The sequence below is a fragment of the Herpailurus yagouaroundi genome, unplaced genomic scaffold (assembly GCF_014898765.1).
Source record: "Herpailurus yagouaroundi ecotype Mexico unplaced genomic scaffold, PumYag 159, whole genome shotgun sequence".
In the NCBI taxonomy this organism is placed as follows: Eukaryota; Metazoa; Chordata; class Mammalia; order Carnivora; family Felidae; genus Herpailurus; species Herpailurus yagouaroundi.
Genome location: NW_024412400.1, coordinates 702,566 through 720,377, shown reverse-complemented (window position 1 = coordinate 720,377; position 17,812 = coordinate 702,566). Strand labels below are relative to the sequence as shown.

Sequence of the window (17,812 nt, the reverse complement as noted above, 5' to 3'; positions counted from 1 at the left end):
CGACACCAGAGTCTGACGCTTAACGGACTGAGCCACCGGGGCGCCCCCAGTGTTTCTCACCGTAACATCCAGCTCCCTGATGTCAGGGGTCTGGCAGGTGTGCAAGGTGGTGAGAACCATTTGGAGGAGCAAAGAGCGACCGCAAGGCAGGCCAACTGGATCATCAGACATAGTTCTGCTTAAACAGGATGAGGCAGAATACCTGCCAAACCAAACAGGGAGGGAGAAGGGGTTTAAAAACAAGAGAGTTGACATTAAGCCGGAGAAATAACCCTGCATTCTCTTCTCTTTTTTAATTTTTAGTAAAGTGTTGCTTTTAAAAATCTGGGCCCAACACAGAAAAGGCAAACAGACCCTTCTCTGCATAACACTTAGGGTGGTTGATCTGGCATCGGAGGTGAAATCTGAGACCTAATCGACACTCAGCGAGAGTTGTGGTTGATGATTAATGTCTGCCAAGGGCACCCTAAGGAGCGTTGGTTCAAGTGTTCTGAATCTGCCCCGTTTCCCCACCAGTCCCTTCCAAATCCTCCTGGCCACTGCCTCCAACCCTAGCTGGAGAAGATTTTCCTTAATGCAAGAAGGGAACGCACAGCGGGTCCTGCTAAAACTACAGTAAAGTAACTTGGCCATTCACTTAGCTGTTCGTTGTTGATTCAAAAAGTTAAGGCGTATGCGGAAGACTCCAGGAGGATACGTTGGAGGACACGCGTCGCTCACTCGCTGCCTCACACCCCTTCCCGTGGAATTCCAGAGACAGTAGGAGACGTTGTTGATTAGAGTGCAAGTTGTCACCACTTACAACACTGACAAGATAAAACAAGCAGGACGTTGAGATCCTCGGTGTGGGAGACACTTGTTCATTGCCTGATGAGCGCTTTATAAGTGTCGTTTGCTTTTGCATTTTGTTTTGTAAGCAGCTAGACTTCTTCCCTCAAAAAGCAAAAAAGTAACGTTTTTGGTAAAGGAAGCATGTGGAGAAAAGTCTGGAGGGGTCACCAAATTCAGCTAAGTGGATAGACCTTTGACAGAAGTTTCCAGTACACCCATACCACGTGTGGGCTGTTTTTTCTGAAACCGCTGGATGGTTCTGAGACCCCAGTATTCCAGAAACTGTAACTTTAGGGATAGAGTCTCTGCACTGTTTGCTATTCATTTCATTTCTTAAAACAAGCAGTATCTACCTAATTGCAGTAACCTGAGACAGAACGCCCTGCAGTTGTGGAGTTGATGACATGGGCTAAAGTTTCCAGTGGAAAGTAAGGACGTGTTTATGTCAGAAAACCAAGCCTCTTTATGAAGTGAAATTGTGGTCTTTCCTCACCTTCCCCCTTCCCTCTGTGGAAAAGAGGACAAGCGGGACGAGTCGGCACGAAGCTCAGCAGCAGCCAGGAAGAGTATGTTTGGAACATTTCTGGTATTTTCCTCCTTTTCAAGTGCAATTTGTAATGTGAGGTGAAAAGTCTCGCCATCTTATGTCGTGTGATCACCCAGTGCCGTGGCGGTGGGACTCCTTCGAGAAGGTGTGTGCCCCAGGGTACATCGTGGGGGTTTCGGGGCCTTGTGAAGGGCAGGGAGAGGGGGGACAGGCCTCAAGGCCCAGGGGGCCCATGCAGGATGCCTCTTGGAGCCTCGGCTTTAAGACGGAGGAGTGAGTTGGCCATCTGGATGTCTTCTTTGGAAAAATGTCTATTCAGGTTCTCTGCCCATTTTTAATTGGATTATCTTTGTGTGTGTTGAGCTGTCTAAGCTCTTTATATATTTTGGACACCAACCCTTTATCGGATTTGTCACTTGCAGATATCTTCTCCCATTCATTGAGTTGCCTTTTTGTTTCACGATGGTTTCCTTCGCTGTGCAGAAGCTTTTTATTTTATTTTGGTGTAGTCCCAATAGTTTAATTTTGCTTTTGTTTCCTTTGCCTCAGGAGACCTATCCAGAGAAATGTTTCTACAGCCTGAAACTAACGTAGCCACGTATGCTCATTGTACTTGGGAGGAAAAAAACCAAAAAAATAAATTTTGAAAAAATTAAGATTTTTTTAATCAAAAATCTTTTTTTCTGAAATAAAATAAAATGGAGGAGCGAGGCCCATCTGTGAGGGATAGCAAGGGTGAAAGTTTTGTGGCTGAAGTGACAGAACAGACGGCGAGCATGCTTTCGCATCTCCAGTGCCGGCCTGCTGGGAATCCAGTGCCAGTAATAGCATCCGCACGTTAATCTAAAAATGAGGCCTGGGAAGTGCTTGGTACTTCCTGGAGACAGACCCCATTCCCTTCACCCGCCCCGGTCTTTCCGGAAACAGAGCAGCACACAGATTTTCTGCTGAGGCTGACCAGAGGCCCGGCCCTGCTGGACCCCGGAGCTGTCCCCCCACCCGCAGTGGCACAATGCCAGCCTTCGGAGTCAGGAGGCTGGCTGACAGGGCGCTCGGCTCTCTTTGGCTTTTGCGACCGTCTCTTGTGCCTCCGTGTCCTTTGCAGCCCCACACGGCTTCTTGTTTCAGGCTCATTTGAGGCCTGTACTTTTCCGCCCACAGTGCTGGATGAGGTGGCGATGTTTGCCAGGGCTGGATGTCCGCCTCTCCCTTACCCTTTCTTGACCCTCACCTCGGTGCTGAAGTGTGCAGGGCACTGGGAAGGGACCGCTGCCTGCTCCTGGGGGCCCGGAAACGGGAAGACCCAGTTCTGCATCAAGATGCTTCTCTTTCTTCTGTGTGGCTCTTGCCCTGGTTCAACCCCTGCCCCCCCCCCCCCCCAATCCATGGTACCTTGGATTCCAGCCACCTCGCCTTGACCTCTTGCTGGCAGACACATCTTTGTGCCTCCTTCATTTGGTGGAGTCTTGTGATTTCTGCCTTCAAAATGTTTGCCTGCTCTGGCCATTCCCTTCCACCTCACTGTTCTCACCCTGCTCGTCCCCTGACCACCCCGCAGCCACCCCTACACCAGAGCCAGTCACTTCCCTACAGGAAGCACCTGATGACCTTCTCCAAACGGGATTTTAGGGAAGCATGTGAGCCCCTCCACATGGTGGCCACCAGCTCCCTTCCTAGCCTCACGCGTCTGCCCAGGCCTGCCCGCGGGCCTCCAGTGGTCGCCCCGGATGTCTGGATGCCATCCACCACTGCCTACCCCCATCCTGTGTCCCCGCTGCCCTGCCCTTCGAGGCCTCCCCCTCCCCCCCACAACCACCAGCTCTCCCCACTCTGCTGTGTGGAGCGCGGCCTACCTCTGTGCTCCACAGCCTTTTCTGGGCCCCGCTCAACATCGGTCACCTGCCTCTGCCCTTTCATATACCTGCCCGCTCCCGGAGCCAGCAGCTTGATCGGGAATGCCACTGCTTTCTTCCCTGGGCATCTGTGGCGTGGAGTTGAAGCTGTCCTTAGGGGTTGGATCCCTCCCTGTCTGTGGGAAGGTGGATGGCTTCGCAGAGTATTTTAGATGGGACTTGGAGGTTCCAGAAACAACCTTACGTTAGCAGCTGCGGGGGGGGGGGGGGGAGTTAGAGAGAAGAGTGCTGTTTGCTAATCAGGTTTGACTTCCACTCGCATTCTGTCCCTCTCGCTTTGCCGTTTCTGAAGAGAGTGCCGGTTGCCAACCTCCTGCCTCCCCACCTTGGCCCTGTGGCAGGTGCGTCCCTGACGCCCGTGCTGCGGGGTGGCCTGCTGCCCTGGCCTGCTGCTGCCTGCACGGCTCACTTCCCTCCTGCCTCCAGCAGGCGCTCCCGTGGGACGCTGGCCCAGGTCTCAGGGGCCGCCTTCCCTTCCCGCACACAGTCGTCGTGCGCTTAGAGCCAGTGAACTGAGAGCTGGGAAGTCAGAGGCAGGCCGTCCGTTCCCAGAGAAGTACTTCAGGCAGGCAGGTGTGTTGTTTTGTTTGTTTTTAAGAGAGACAAATGTGCTTTTCAAAAGACGGTGTGTGTGTGCTCACACCCCTGAGTCTGCTTGAACATCTAACACCTACCAGCTCCCTGACGGGAACATTTGTGGCAGATAAAAGGCAGTAAGAAGTCCTGAGAGTGAAAGTAGATGAGTCATGGAGGGAGCGGGCTTGCCAGCCTTTGAGAGCAGCGGGCTGCAAAGCTCCACTCCCGGCTCCTCATTTGCTCACACCTCGTGGGAAGCGGGGCTCGTGGGTGGGTGCGATCACCCCCCTCCCTCGGCCCCACCACCTCCCATGCGCCTCCCAGCGCAGGCAGGCCAGCCCGGCTCCCCTCCCCCTGCACGCCCCCCGCTGGGCTGGGCTGGGCTCCTCCCCATCCCAGAGGGTCTGTTGGCCAGCCACCCCCCTCCCCCTCACCGCCCCCCCCCCCCCCCGGGTCCCGCGGGGGGGGGGGGGGGGGGGGGGGTTGCTGCTTCTGCCCCAGACTCTGAGACCTGAGTCCGGTGGCTGTTTGTCACTCGGTGGCACTCATCACAGCATAGGGAATCAGCAGGAGGATGTGGCCCTGCCTGGAGAGGCTGGAGAGATTCAAAAAGTGCCTGTGAGATGGCCAAGAGGAGTTGCAACTTGAGGACGACTGGGAGAGGTCGGGCTCGTGGCACCAGCCTGCTGGCGGTGCTGATTGTCGTTATTAGACCCACGCGGCGCCTTCCAGTTCCTGGCACCAGGCAGCACCCCCTCCTGCCACCCCCTCCTTGTTTTCGGAGTTGGAGTTCTCCGTGCCCCTGGAGGAGCTGGGAGGGGACTGGGGACTATGGGGGGGGGGGGGGGGCACATCACCACAGCAAAAGCCCAGGATGTTTGCAGGGCCTGCTGCTTTTTGAGGTCTTTCCGTGATGCGCGAGCTGATTTAGGAAATACAGGACTCAGCGGTGAGATTGGAATGAGAAGGGGGTTGTCACCTGTGGGAGGGGAGAATGCGAGACATTGGGTGGGAGGTGTGTTTAGGGGGTAATGGAAACGAGTGACCTGATGGGGATCCCACGGGGAGCAGCCCGAGAGAGCTCTTGAGACCCCCCCAGAGGGGTCCGGGAGAGCTGCTGGCCGGGCCTGCTGTCTGTGTGTCCACATCTTTGTAGAACCCGTCACCGGTTCTTCAAGGGCCCTAGCGAAAGGGGATCCTGAGCCACCGGCTTGCCCTTCCCCAGAGGCCGCTGAGAACGTGCGGTCACAGCCACGTGAACACCCTCGTGGCCATCTGGAGGCCTGGGAAGATGGCGCTGGCGGGAGTAGGACAGAAACCCCACGCACCTTCGGCCCCGCGAGCCCCACTTCTATTACCGAAGCCGCAGCTACTGAGCTGAGGGGACAGGACCCGCCGATGCCTTCCTGTGAGGTACCGGGTGCAGCCGTGCTCCACGTGCTGTTCTCTGCCCTGAGGTGCGGCCCCTGCAGAGAACCAAGTGACGCTTTGGATCGGGTTTTGGGAAAGTCAGTCACGGGGAGATGGTTGACCTCCCGTGGTTATGGGAACTCTGGGGCTCTGAGCCAGCGACGCAGCAATCAGACTGTGGTCTGGAGATTCAGTCAAACATGGTTAAGCATGTCCCTTTAGCCCTGTGGGTCACAGTGTGACTCTTGCAAAGAAATGTGCAAGTCAGAATGTGTTTTCACTTTCGCTTCTGCAGAAGCGGGAGACGGCAAATTTTGAGGCACAATTTTAATCAAACCTGGAAGGAAACTCTTACGATTTGAACAACTAGTTGGAGCCTTGCCTCCGTCTTTTTGTTTCTGCACGGGTCTGTTCCTTTGTAATTACCAGACTCGCTAACAGAATGCGGCGTATTTAGTTGGTGCCTACATTGCCCGTTATATGTTAGGCCATCATGGCCCCACTGGAAATTCAGAAACGGAGCTTGTTTTATTAGAAAACTTGAGAGAAGGTATCAAAAAAGGAGGAGAAGGAAAAGCAGAGAAGCTCGCCACCAATTGGCCTCATCAAACAGCCAGTGTACCCAGCCTCATAAAAACAGCACGTTCCTGTAGGGACCGAGGGGGAGCAAACCGACCCTCCACCTTGCTCACTTGACGGGAGCCTCAGGAACTGCACTCTTCATTTTGGTCCTAGACGAGGGATGGCCTTTGTGGAACGGATTTTCTCTTTTAACCACTGTTTCCAGTGTGGTGTTTTTAGCCACCACGCTGCAATTTACCCAAGAAGTTAATTGCCTTCTCCTTTTACATTGACCGTGAGAGTGTTACATATCTGAGAAAAGTGACCTTTAGGTTTTCTAATTTAGAAACACAAAGGAAGTTGAGGAAGAGTGTGTGTGAACCGGGCCCACGCTTTTGGGGGAAAGTGCACAGGTTAAGTTACGCGCCCCACGAACCAGGAGCGCAGATAGCTCTGTGAGGCACACGCGTCGAATGTAACGAGTGGAGAAGCTGGGACAACACGGAAGGCCCTTCGTGAATACAACTGTGGCCCCCATGCAGCCCAGACGACGTGTGCGCATTGAAGGAGGTCAGTGCGTGCCCACTGTCGGTCTGTGCTCGCTCACGATTCGGACTTTCCTGGCAGTGACGTGCCACACGGGCAGCCCTCTGCCACAGCGTCACAGGATGCTGATTTAGAACAGGGGGACACCTTCCCAAGAAGCACCAGAGTGGTAACGCGAGCCCTTTGGCGGAAGGGCAGTGTGGAATGAATGGCTGGAAGGAAAGAAGAATACCAAGAACGGGTGGCCGTGGGGGGGGGGGGGGGAGTGGAGAGCGTCAACTTACCTGGAACCAGTTATCACCCTATTTGATTGACATGTTTGAAGGATGGCCATTTACTGGGACTGAAGGGGCTGGTTCCCACTAGACCCCACTCACCCCGGGCAGGAGCGAGCACTGCTAACTCGTGTCCTGGAACACGTTTGGGGTAGCCCTATCTCCCCGTGGGAAGAACCTGAGTTCTTAACTGACAGAGAAAGCCACGCCTAACACGCAGTCGTTTGGAGTGATAATGATGGAGGGCCTGTCACCCTCTCCTCCTCTGGGGGGCACGTGATGTCTTAGTCTCCTCAGAGAAGGATAAAAGGAAAGGCGAGGGCGGACTTTTCCTCGCGCCCTGCAGGTGACGTCGGGGCTAATGCGGCAGCAACCTGAGAAGCCCCAAACAGACTTGGAAACAGTTGACCGTCTTCTCCACAGCAGGATCCAAGTAACTTCTGTGCAGTTCTGTATGCTTGAGACAAATATTAGAAGAGTTAGAAGTTAACCCTATTTTGGGGCGCCTGGGTGGCTCGGTCGGTTAAGCGTCCGACTCCGGCTCAGGTCATGATCTCACAGTCTGTGAGTTCGAGCCCCGCGTCGGGCTCTGTGCTGACAGCTCAGAGCCTGGTGCCCATTTCAGATTCTGTGTCTCCCTCTCTCTCTGCCCCTCCCCTGTTCATGCTCTCTCTCTGTCTCAAAAATAAATAAACGTTAAAAAAAAATAAAAAAATTAAAAAAAAAAGTTAACCCTATTTTGGAGAACTGTAATTGTTTTTATAAAAAATACTTTTTTCTTTAGCCCTTTCTTTGGAAGGCAGCACCAAGGGCTGCTGACTTTCAGACTCTCTCCTAGATTCTGGTTTATCTTCTAACCATTAAAACAGGAAGGTAGTTATAGTCCTCTGACTTCTAAAAGTTAAATTCACAGGTTTAACCTTTCTTCTTACGCATTGCTCGTTGGCTGGGGCGTAAGAGACAAAAGCGATGAACCGGGCCTCCCTCTCCAGACCTGCCTTCTCTATTCACCGGTTCCGGCAGCCGGAACACCGTGGGAAGCTCCTGTTTGGTTTTGTGTCGGCCCTTTCGCCCTGCCGTCCCTGCCCGGTGACTCCCAAGCTGGCTCTCAGGTGCCCGTCTGCCCGAGTACGCTGGGTGCGTCCCTGAAAACTGGTGGTGTGTTAAGAGCTGCCAAGGGGCTCTGCCGGATCTGGGACCAGGTCGTCACAGTCCGCATCGCAGCGGGCAGCCGCCCCGACGGGTCGTGGGCACCTGGTCCCGGGTGCCCGTCTGCTCGGACAAGAGGAGCACAGAGGCCCGAGACAGAGCACGCGTGCGGAGGAGGCAGTAAGAGAAGGCGAAGGAGCCGAGGAGGGACAGCAGGGGATGTGTGGGCAGCGGGGACAGAGTCCCTGACACAGAGGACATGAATGGAATTGTAGAAAACAGGAGGCAGCCAGCCGGAAAAATGATTGCGAGGATGTTGACCCACCGGAAGGCTGTCAGAAGGCTGTTGCCCAAGCGAATGTGCACGGTGGAGAAGTGGAGCTCGCACACGCGGTCTGCCTGCAGAGGCCCGGAAGGGTTGGCAGACACCCGGGGGGGGGGGGGTGGGCAGCCGCCCTTGTCCGAGAGAGGGGGGCCGCTCCGGGAGGCACAGGCAGCTAAGAGGAAGAGGCGAGCAGAGCAGACCTGGGGTGACAGTTCGGAGACGGCTTAGCTGGACCCGCCTTTTCGGCCGACCCATCGGCGCTCGCGGTGTGGCTTGTGAGGGGTCACCCTGTCTCGGGCCCCGCCGTGTGGGGGTGCCATGGCCTGCCTCAGGGCTGCCAGGGGCTCGCTGAGGAAGAAGCCTCTGCCGCCGCTCAGGCTGAGACCCCTGCCGGGGGGAGGGAGCCACAGCATGAGCCCGCGGGCCGGCCAGACCGACCCTGGGCCACCAGCTCCTGTGCGGAACTAGAAGAGGGTGCACGAGGGAGGCTGTGGAATCTCAGAATCTAGAGAATTCAAGGCGGATAGGAGCCTGTCTTTCGCGAATGACGGAGTCTGGTTTAAAAACAATGACGACGAGCAAGCATCAGCTTACTTTAACGTGTACTGGGCGTATCGTACCTTCCTGCAGACGGAGTTGAGGAGAATCGTGGAATCAGTTCTTTCTAGCAACTCTTGGGCCAGGACTTTTTGGCCCTCGCTGCCTCCGGCTGGAGGAGCTCATAGAGATGTGAGCACCCGACTGGGCTCCTGCAGGCACCGACGGTGGCCTCTCGGGCAAACCCCCGGCTTCTCTTGCAGTCACTTCCTTTAACTCTAAAGTAGGAGTTGTCTAATGTCAGGTCACAGGGGGATGAAATGAGAGCACCAAGAAGAGTGGAAACCCCTTGCCGACGTGCGGGGACCCCAGAAATGGGAGCGGCCTTGGGACGTGAGAGGGGAGCCCAGCCAACAGGTGCCTCCATTGTCCGTCCTGCCACCCGTCTGCAGTGACCGGGGGGGGGCGGGGGGAAGGGGGCAAGTGCTTACATGCCAGGCCACCGTCTCCTGCTTCTCGTTAGTTAATCCACCCTGGCTTCAGGGTGCAGTCAGAAGTCTGAAGGCGCAGGGTGCCTGGGTGGCTCAGACTCTTGCTTTCAGCTCAGGTCTTGATCTTGATCTCCGGGTCCTGAGTTCAAGCCCCACATTGGGCTCCACACTGGTCATGGAGCATCCTTTCATGGCTGTCAGCAAAGAGGAAGGCTGCATGGGTGGAAGGGAGGAAAATGTATCCATAGTCCAGCTTCTAGCTGAGCTTCTGCTCCTCCTCCCCTAGCAGTATAGACAATCGGTAAGACACTGTTCCTTTTTTTTTTTTTTTTTCCCTTTCTTTAATTCAACAACAGTTTGTCGAGCACCTACTCTACCCCTGGACCATACTCTTATCCTACAAGAACTTGCTGCTAAAAAGGGACAGTGAGAACAGCCCATTAATTACTTGAATGTTCAGCGGAAGTGGGGCATAGAAAGGAGACAGGAAGGTTCCGTGACTGCCCTTGAAAGATGGGGAAGAACTGATGGCACAGAGAGCTCTTCGTTGAAGCGTGGCTCTTTCCTTGTAGGAAACTGCAAATGGGTCCTCTTGTTTGTTTAGTTTCCTTGGACGTGGAGGGGAGGGGACCCGTGAGGAATGAAGTAGAAAGTACCGTGAATGGCCCAAAATATCAACCTAAGAAACACAGACCTTTTTTTCTGTTGACCATGGAGTGCCTGTATCCATATTCTAGAATATTATGCCATGGTTAGCATATGCACCAACATGAATCAGATTCCCAGACCTGTCATTTAATGGAAAATGCGCGATGCGGAAAGATACGCCCAGTGTGATGTCACCGGTGGAAGAATACTACACAAAGCTATTCGGTGTGTTTGTGTTCCGAGAGGGCCCACTCCAGACTGATAACAGTGGTTACCTTTGAGGCAAGAAGAAATTAGGGTTTAGGGATGTGCAGAGTGTTGAAGGCAGACAGTCGGCATTTTTGGTGATCTTTCTGTTGTGTTGTAACAAGGAAAATGTTATCTTGCCACTAAAATACAGTTTTAAAATTCAAAAGATAACACAGTCATTGGCTTATTTCCCACCTCTTAAATTTTCAATTAGAGCTCGCACGTTCTGAGAATTGGGAAGATATTCTCTGGAACCAAACGAAATCCAGGGGTTGAACAAAAAAGGGTCCCATCCCCTCCGAGCCTGCAGAGACCCGGGACTCTTCAGGACACCTTCATCACCAGCTTGAGCAGTGTCATTCGTTTGGGTCCTCGGTGACCAGTGGCAGGTGGGGAAGGATGCTCTCCACCCGCACTGCTCTGGCAGGAGCATTCCCTTTCCCGCCCGCGACTGGATCCCACCCCGTGGCGGTGGCTGGCTCCGGGCAGCAGTGGTGACTATGTTTTTCTCTTTCCTGGCACCGGGATCATTTTCTTGGAGAGTCTCTGTGGACGTTGGCAAATAGTTTTGGCCTTCTTCCAAGAGATTGGGTTTATACCAGTCTAAATGAGGCAGGCATTTAATCAGTCACCCAGGGAACATGCTCGAGGCCCTCTGGTGTCTTCTTTATAATTAATTTTTAACATTTGTTTTCAGTATAAAATTTGGGCCTTTATCCTCTTTGAAATAGAAACGTAGTATGTGTATTAGACTGTATTGGCACTAAACTTCACACACCATTCTTTTATTCCCTTCCAACTATTAACTCCTATTAAGCAAGACAGAGAGATAATAAGATCCCCCTGCACTCCCCCGACTCGCTGGCTTGCACAGTGTCTCATCCTCCGTAATTGCCTTCGGTGGCCAAGCTCTTTCCTATCATTAGTGTGCATCAGAGGCTACTTGTCAGAGACCCGGCCACCTCCCAAGCTGTGCCCTCTGCCACGTGCCCCTTCCGTGCCCGGACTCTCCCTGCCCCAACCGCTCTGGGAGGCCCAGCTGACTGAAGCTGTTGTTAACAAGACACAGCGGGCATTTCTGGATTTTTAACCCTGGGATTTAAACTTGAACTGCTGTAGATTATTTCCTGTTTGTTTGACCTGCTCTTGTCTCTCGGGAGCCCATGCCCAGGCCAAGGAGACCAGAAGCCTCCCGGTGGTTCTCGAACCTTGGTATGGACCAACATCCAGGAGGGTTGACTGAAAGCACAGATTCCAAGGCCTCTCCCTAGATATACTGAATCAAATCAAAGCTGAGTAATTCTTTGTAAGTTACTCAGTTAAGCGATTGATTTTCACTTTCTTTCAGAGAAATTTCAACACAAACGTATCTTTACCTTTCAGTGTGCTGGGTCCTCAGGCCTGCCACATACCTCGTGTGCAGATTAGAAACAGGGACCCTTCTTTCTGGGTAGCTTTAAGCCACAGAGGAGGCAAGGATTGGACAAAAGAGGAGGCCCCGTTTGTCTCCTTGGCCAGGAGTCTTTGTGCAGTTAACAACCTATACGTTCACACATGACAACCTTCCTTCCTCTGTGCTCTGATAAAGCAAATAGGTATCCTTGAGTACCTACACGTGTAAGCATAAGGCCAGGAATTTTTCTTACATAGTTATTACCAAGAACCCTGACAGAAACTCTTAAGGTTTTATGTTGAGGAAGTTAAGGCTCAAAAAGTTGATTTCCCTAAGATAACAACAGTCAGAAGCTGAACCAGATTAAGACCCAAGTCAGGCACTGATGTGGCGAGCGGTTGCACTAATAGGAAATTATTTACAGCCAGTGCCTAGCTTCTGCAACAAGGCCACGGTAATTCCGCGTCCTTCTTCCCTCTGAGAATCCTGCTAACTCAGGAGCCTGGGAAAGACCCCCCGGGCCAGGTGTTAGCTGCCTCTCTTCACGATGGGAGTGAGCAGAAGCCTCAGGCCTCCACATGATGGATGAGGAAGTGTTTATGAAGTACCGGGAGACCTGAGCAAAAGGCGTGCGATGTGGTAAAGCGTTTATGATCGCGTGTTTATTATTAGCAACCGTATCACTTTTTGCAGGCCAACCACCATGATTTAAAAAGTCCTGTTTCTCTTTTCGTCACGTGTAGGAATGTGAGCACGGGTCTGAAATTCAGAAGGGATCATGAAATCAGAGTCGGTGAGGACCAGCTCCTAAAAAGTTGTCCTGCCCTCTCAATTAGCAGCTTGGCAATTTGTCTTCTGGAGGGAGCGGTCGCCCCGAGCCCGCGCTGACTTGTTACCCTGAGTGCACGTGTGCTCACCGCCTGGCCCCTCGGCTCCTGGGCGGGTTAGCTATGGCTGTGTCCGGGAACACCCCAGAACTCAGGGCTTCGGGAACAATTCTGTGGTACCCACGTCTGCAAGGCTGCCGGGGTTTGGCCGACCCAGGGTTGGCTCGGTGGGGCCCCTGTGCTTCAGGTGGTGGCAGCTAGGGCTGTGTTATTCGTGTTCCTCGGGGCCCATGGACGGGCAAGGTGGCGGGCACCGTCTGCTCGTGGCGATGTCAGAGGGGCAGTGAAGCAAGTGAAAGTGCATCAGGCCCCTGGCCGCCTGGCCACATTCAGTTCCACAGCCAACCCTACGTCAAGGGGCAGAGAAGCACACCCCTGTCCCCTCTTTAGTGAGAGGAATTGCAAACCACGGGGCAGGCACAGGGGAACAAGGGTCAGGACCCAGGCCAGTAGTACCCCACCACAGCGCCTCGTCCCTGGAGGCTCATTTGGTGGAATCTTCTTCCTGCCTGCTCTCTTTCTTGCAGGCAGTGGAAAAGCCTAGAAATTGTCCCCCTGCCCCCACTACCCCGCCCGCATAGCCACGCTCTCACATGGCACAGAAGCCATCCAGCAGGCCACTCACAGTTTCAGAGAAGGTCTGTCCCACATCACATGTTTTCCATTCGATTCTCAAAAGCTTTTTAAAGGGATTTTTTTTTTCTAGAAATGAATGCCTCCCTCCACACTGAGATCACAGCTTCAGTGTTGCTAAACTTTCTGATAGATTCTGAAACATCCAGATCACCCTCCTCACAGTGAGGGTTGCTCATCGGTGACCCTTCCTCACCTTGGGTGGCTTTGGTTCTCTTCAAACAGATGAAGGATGGGGTCCCCAGGCACCCCTGTAACTCTCGTTAACTCGGGAAGGGGCCCTGGCTTCACCCTCCCACAATGTGCCCTTATCTCCCCTGCCACCAGGTGGCCCCACGGGTAACCTGGGCCCCATCCTTTTCTCCCTTGGGGGCACTATCCTAGCTGAAAGACCGTTTGAGGAGCCAGCTCATCTCTTGGTCCCTAAAACTGGTTGAGCATTAGAATCATCTGGGGAATTGAACCTCCGAGTTCAGATTCCTGGCAGGCCTTGATGACTTAAGGGCAGAGCTGGTGAGAAAGCTTCTTTGGGAACCACTGGCCAGGAATCACAGGCCTAGATTCTAGACTCATTTCTTGCTCTGACCTTCCTTCCCCAAGTTACCCCCCAACTCTGGACCTCAGTGTCTTCATCCAAAAATGAGATGGTTGATTTAAGTTATCTAGAATCCTGCCATGCAAAGTGTGGTCCATGGGGGATTGCTAGAAACAGAATTTGAGACTCCACCCCAGACCTGCTGAATCCTAATCTGCAGGTAATACCTGAAAGCGTTGAATTTTGAGAAGCTCTGTTTTATCAGGTACCTTCTAGGGCGAAGCCAAAGCAGGACCTTCATACACCCCCAAAAGCTGGAAAGCTAGTTGCTCCCTCTTCTGTCCTCTTGGTGAATAATGCTGGCTTGAGGATGATGCAGGCAAAACGAAGCTGGCTTCCTTCTCTTCTTGTGTAGGTTTCCTCGGGTTTTTGTTCTACTGTGTTCCTAAACTTTCTTAGGTGGACTCTGGAGCTCCCCCAGAGCTCTCCTCTTCGTGGGTGGCAGTCTAATCGGTGATCTTTGTTGGGGGACAGAGAGGCTGGTGTCTCTCACATCGCCATTTTCTGTAGGTAGCTTCTAGAAGCCTCGAATTCAGTCCCTGTGAAACCATTTGTCTTCTCCTGTGCCTTCCCTGTTATTCTCCCCCAATTCGTTTTGTGAAAGCCTGTCTTGAAGATGGTGCTGGTCCCTGGTCCCGCCATAGTCCACATTGCAGCTCACTCATATTGCCAGGTTCCAGATTCTCTCTTGCCAAGGACCAAGAGGCAGGAAAACCGAAGAACCTTCTGAGCCATGAGAAGTCAAGAAGAGAGCTGTAGTTAAAATTCCAAGCAAGCCTCATGCAAGTCTGGGTCACTAGACATGTCAGGATCACAAAATAAATTGAATGTTACCAGAGCAGGGAGGAACAGAAAGCAAGTTAGAGAGCCAACAGCAGGGAGAATAGAAGCATGCAGGAAACCTGCTTTCTATTACTGCTTGTCAAAAATACAGGCTGGTGTATGCCCAGGAAAAGAGGTTATAAATTTCCCTTGCTCCGTTCCTTTGCTGTTTTGAAGGGGAATTTGCCGAGGACTTGGAACTGTGCTGATTGGCAATTTATTTGTGAATTGCTTTCTGAAACGGCTTCTCTTCTTTGTTCTCTCCAGTTCACTATAATGAACCATCAGTTTGGGGGGAAATTCCCTTTTCCTTCAAGCCAAGCGCCCCATCCCACTCCACTCCATCGTACCTCCTGCAAAGGATATGGCCATTTAAACGGCAGGCCCCTAAAGGTAACAAAAAGAAGATCTGCCTTCCTGTGCCCTCCTGGAGGCTGCTGAGTATCCCCTGCCTCTCATGGTAGCATGTTGGCTATTATGTATTCTCGTACGTTACTCTGTCAGGAAGCATGGGCCCTTTGTGCATCAAAACCAAAGGATCATCTTTTATTCATGTTTCAAGGCCTAATCCAGGAGCCAAGGACCCTGCAGAACTCTGAGACATTGGACTGAGGGCACTTCCCAAACTTCTTCAGACCAAGGCGACATAGTCATGGTAGAAAACAAGCCAAGTGTCGACTCTGCCCATGAACCGTTTTAATAAGCAGTTGGTGGAACAGGTGCTGAGTGGGCTAAGCTCTTGGTGATGAGGATCACATGAGCTGGTGCGTGCAGTCCCCATTCAGCAGGTGAGGAGACAGGTGAAGTAATAAATGACTCAGGGTCCCAGGCCCGGCAAGAGTGGGCAAGGGTCCAAGTCCTGGCTCTACTGCTCACCCCAAGCCCCTGTCTCCACATTTCTGACCAGGAAATGCCGCTTCCTCATCACACCATTGCCTTGCTTACTTTTTTAAAAAAAATTTTAATGTTATATTTATTTTTGAGAGAGAGACAGAGCACGAGTAGGGGAGGGGCAGAGAGAGAGAGAGAGAGAGAGAGAGAGAGAGAGACAGAATCCGAAGCGGGCTCCAGGCTCCGAGCTGCCAGCACAGAGCCTGATGCGGGGCTCAAACCCACGAGCCGTGAGATCATGACCTGAGCTGAAGTCGGACGCTCAACCGACTGAGCCACCCAGGGGCCCCACTTTTTTTTTTTTTAAAGAACAAATGAGTCTTAGTGTTCAAGACCCAGCTCCAAGTCTCCGCTTCTGGGAAGCCCTCCCGGACTCCCAGTCGCCCCACCCCACTCATGACAGTGTCTGTGTAACCAGTGCTGTTGTTATCATAGTGCCTCGCAGTGAACTCTTCATGGTGTTTCTCATCAGACTCTGAGAGCCTCGAGTCAGAGCCCATCATATCCTTCCAAGTCCCCAGCACGGTACCGGGCACAGATGTCCCTTTTTTTACCTCCATAAGATGAGGGACGTGAGGACTCTGTGTTAAAACAGTCCAAGGGGACACACACGCATGGATGTTTCTCTGTACATGAGCCATATTCTGTTGTGATTGTCACACCTTAAAGCACCTGTAACTCGGCAGGGCAGACGGGGCTAAGGCAGTTCCGGTGACTCGTGAAAGCGGGATGGCAAGGCCTCATCAGGGCCTGCCCTCTGTGGCAGGGGAAACCTCTGTCACAACTGAGCGCCCTGGCCACCCTAATTAACATTTCATAAGATGTCGTGGTTTGTTTCTCTCCATCAGAACCCTGACTTCAGCCATTATTCATGCAGAACTGCTCTGTGAAGGGGTCAGCAGAGCTTGGCATGTTCAAAAAGGTGAGCAGCCATTCGTTTTTCCTCGTGGATTCCCTGTCACAGGGAGACAACCCTGCTCCGAGGCTCAGAAAGGGAGACGGCCGACATAGTGACTGGAAAATGCAAAGGTCGTCCTCGGGCTTCTGGGGAGTTCGTGTCGCAGAGTGCTTAAGAGTGTGGGTGCTGGGGCCTGCTGTCAGGGTGGGATCCCGGCTTGCTGTTGGATAGCCAGGTGACTTGGGCGAGTCAAGGCGGTGGGGTTCTGTTTTTGATTCACTGTGCGATGTGCAGATAACAATGCCTTCCTCAAAGGGCTGCAGAAAGGTTGAAAGGTTAATGGACGTGAGGCACCCGGAATGGCGGCCGATGGTGCTCCTGGTTGGGACATGCCTACTCCACCTGCCTCTAGACTGGAGGCTCCCGGGCAGGGGAGGGGCAGGCCCCTCTCTGTCCCAGGCTTCTCTGTGCTGTCACAGACCCCCGTACAACAGGTCAGAGAGAAGGAGGCAGCCAGTCGATATTTGTGGAGTACACAGGGATCGCTCCTGGCCTTGGTGGGCAGGTTGGGACGTATTATGAGCACAGGAAGAAGCAGTTGCCCTGTGGAATTTAGTAAGCTCCATTTTATAATCAGTGGCTCTTTCTTCAAACAAACAAGGGTTGAGAGCCCTGCCCTGCAACCACAGTGGGTCTGATCCTGCTGAAGATTTTCAGCTCAATTGGTGAAAAGCAGTCATCCTCCAATCACCAGGCACTGAGTCGGGATGGAGGGTAACATGGCCTGTGACCTCATTAGCAACATGAAGTCCACTTAGATGACACAGCGACAGCAGATGGTGTGGAGGACGTCTGCTCCTGTAAACGTCCCACACTCTGGCTCTCGCCTTTCTGATGTTACCAGAGCCGTGTAGCTAAGTCATGGAATCTTCTGCAGTTTGCGGGAAAGCGTCAGCTCAGCAGAACGAGCCTTGCGACAGAAAAGCGTTGGGATGGCAGCCAGGAAGCTTTGGTGCCTCCAAGAAACACTCGGTCCTCTGCTCCCGTGGGGGGGAGGTGGGTGCCCGCGGGGTGTTTGGTCCAGACACACACCTCCCCTAGGTTTGCCTCTACCCTAGCTGTCTAAACACGGTGAGACGTGAGACGCCGTTGCATTGGCTCTGAGGGGCTGACAGGGCCCCCAGAAGTAAGTGGGCGCATGTCTGCAGGAGTGAGATTCGCACAGGGCATGACCGCCCCTGAGGTCTCTTTCTGAGGTGCTGGCCTCGGAATAGCTGTGGCATCACCGTGTCTGGGGAGACGCTACCTGGTGCCCTGGGTGGAGGAGGCCAGCCGTGATCCTGAAAGGTGACTTGGCCTGTCTTAGCAGGAACCGACCGCTGCCGTTGGGAGCGTGGAGCAGTCAGAAAAGATCCTTCTCGTTCATTTTCCAAAAGGCTTTCCAGGCTGATTCAGGGCAGGACCCCCCCACTGAGGTAGCCTCCCCATGTCTCCCTGGACTGCAGGGTGGCGATCAGGCCACTAGGAGTGAATAATGGGACTCTCAGCAGAGTACACATAGTGTGTCTGTCTCCTCCTTCATCATTACCTCTGTGCATGAGAGAACTTGGTGCGGGCCTTAGTTTGGATCCCCCC

At 53.2% G+C, this 17,812-nt stretch overlaps 1 protein-coding gene across 11 annotated transcripts in view; it reads left to right on the top strand.

Annotated features, from left to right (window-relative positions):
- The window catches only part of LOC121033407 (uncharacterized), a 125,702-nt gene that overhangs the window by 57,974 nt on the left and 49,916 nt on the right, over positions 1-17,812 (top strand). The window contains exons 1-2 of one of the 11 annotated variants that reach the window (XM_040479593.1): positions 12,405-15,176; positions 16,128-16,201. The exons of 9 other annotated variants lie outside the window; for them this stretch is intronic. The gene's annotated coding sequence lies outside the window, so the exon portion shown is untranslated. Of the gene's footprint in view, positions 1-12,404; positions 15,177-16,028; positions 16,202-17,812 lie in introns of those variants that run through there. One more of the 11 variants, XM_040479594.1, reaches the window with a different exon arrangement.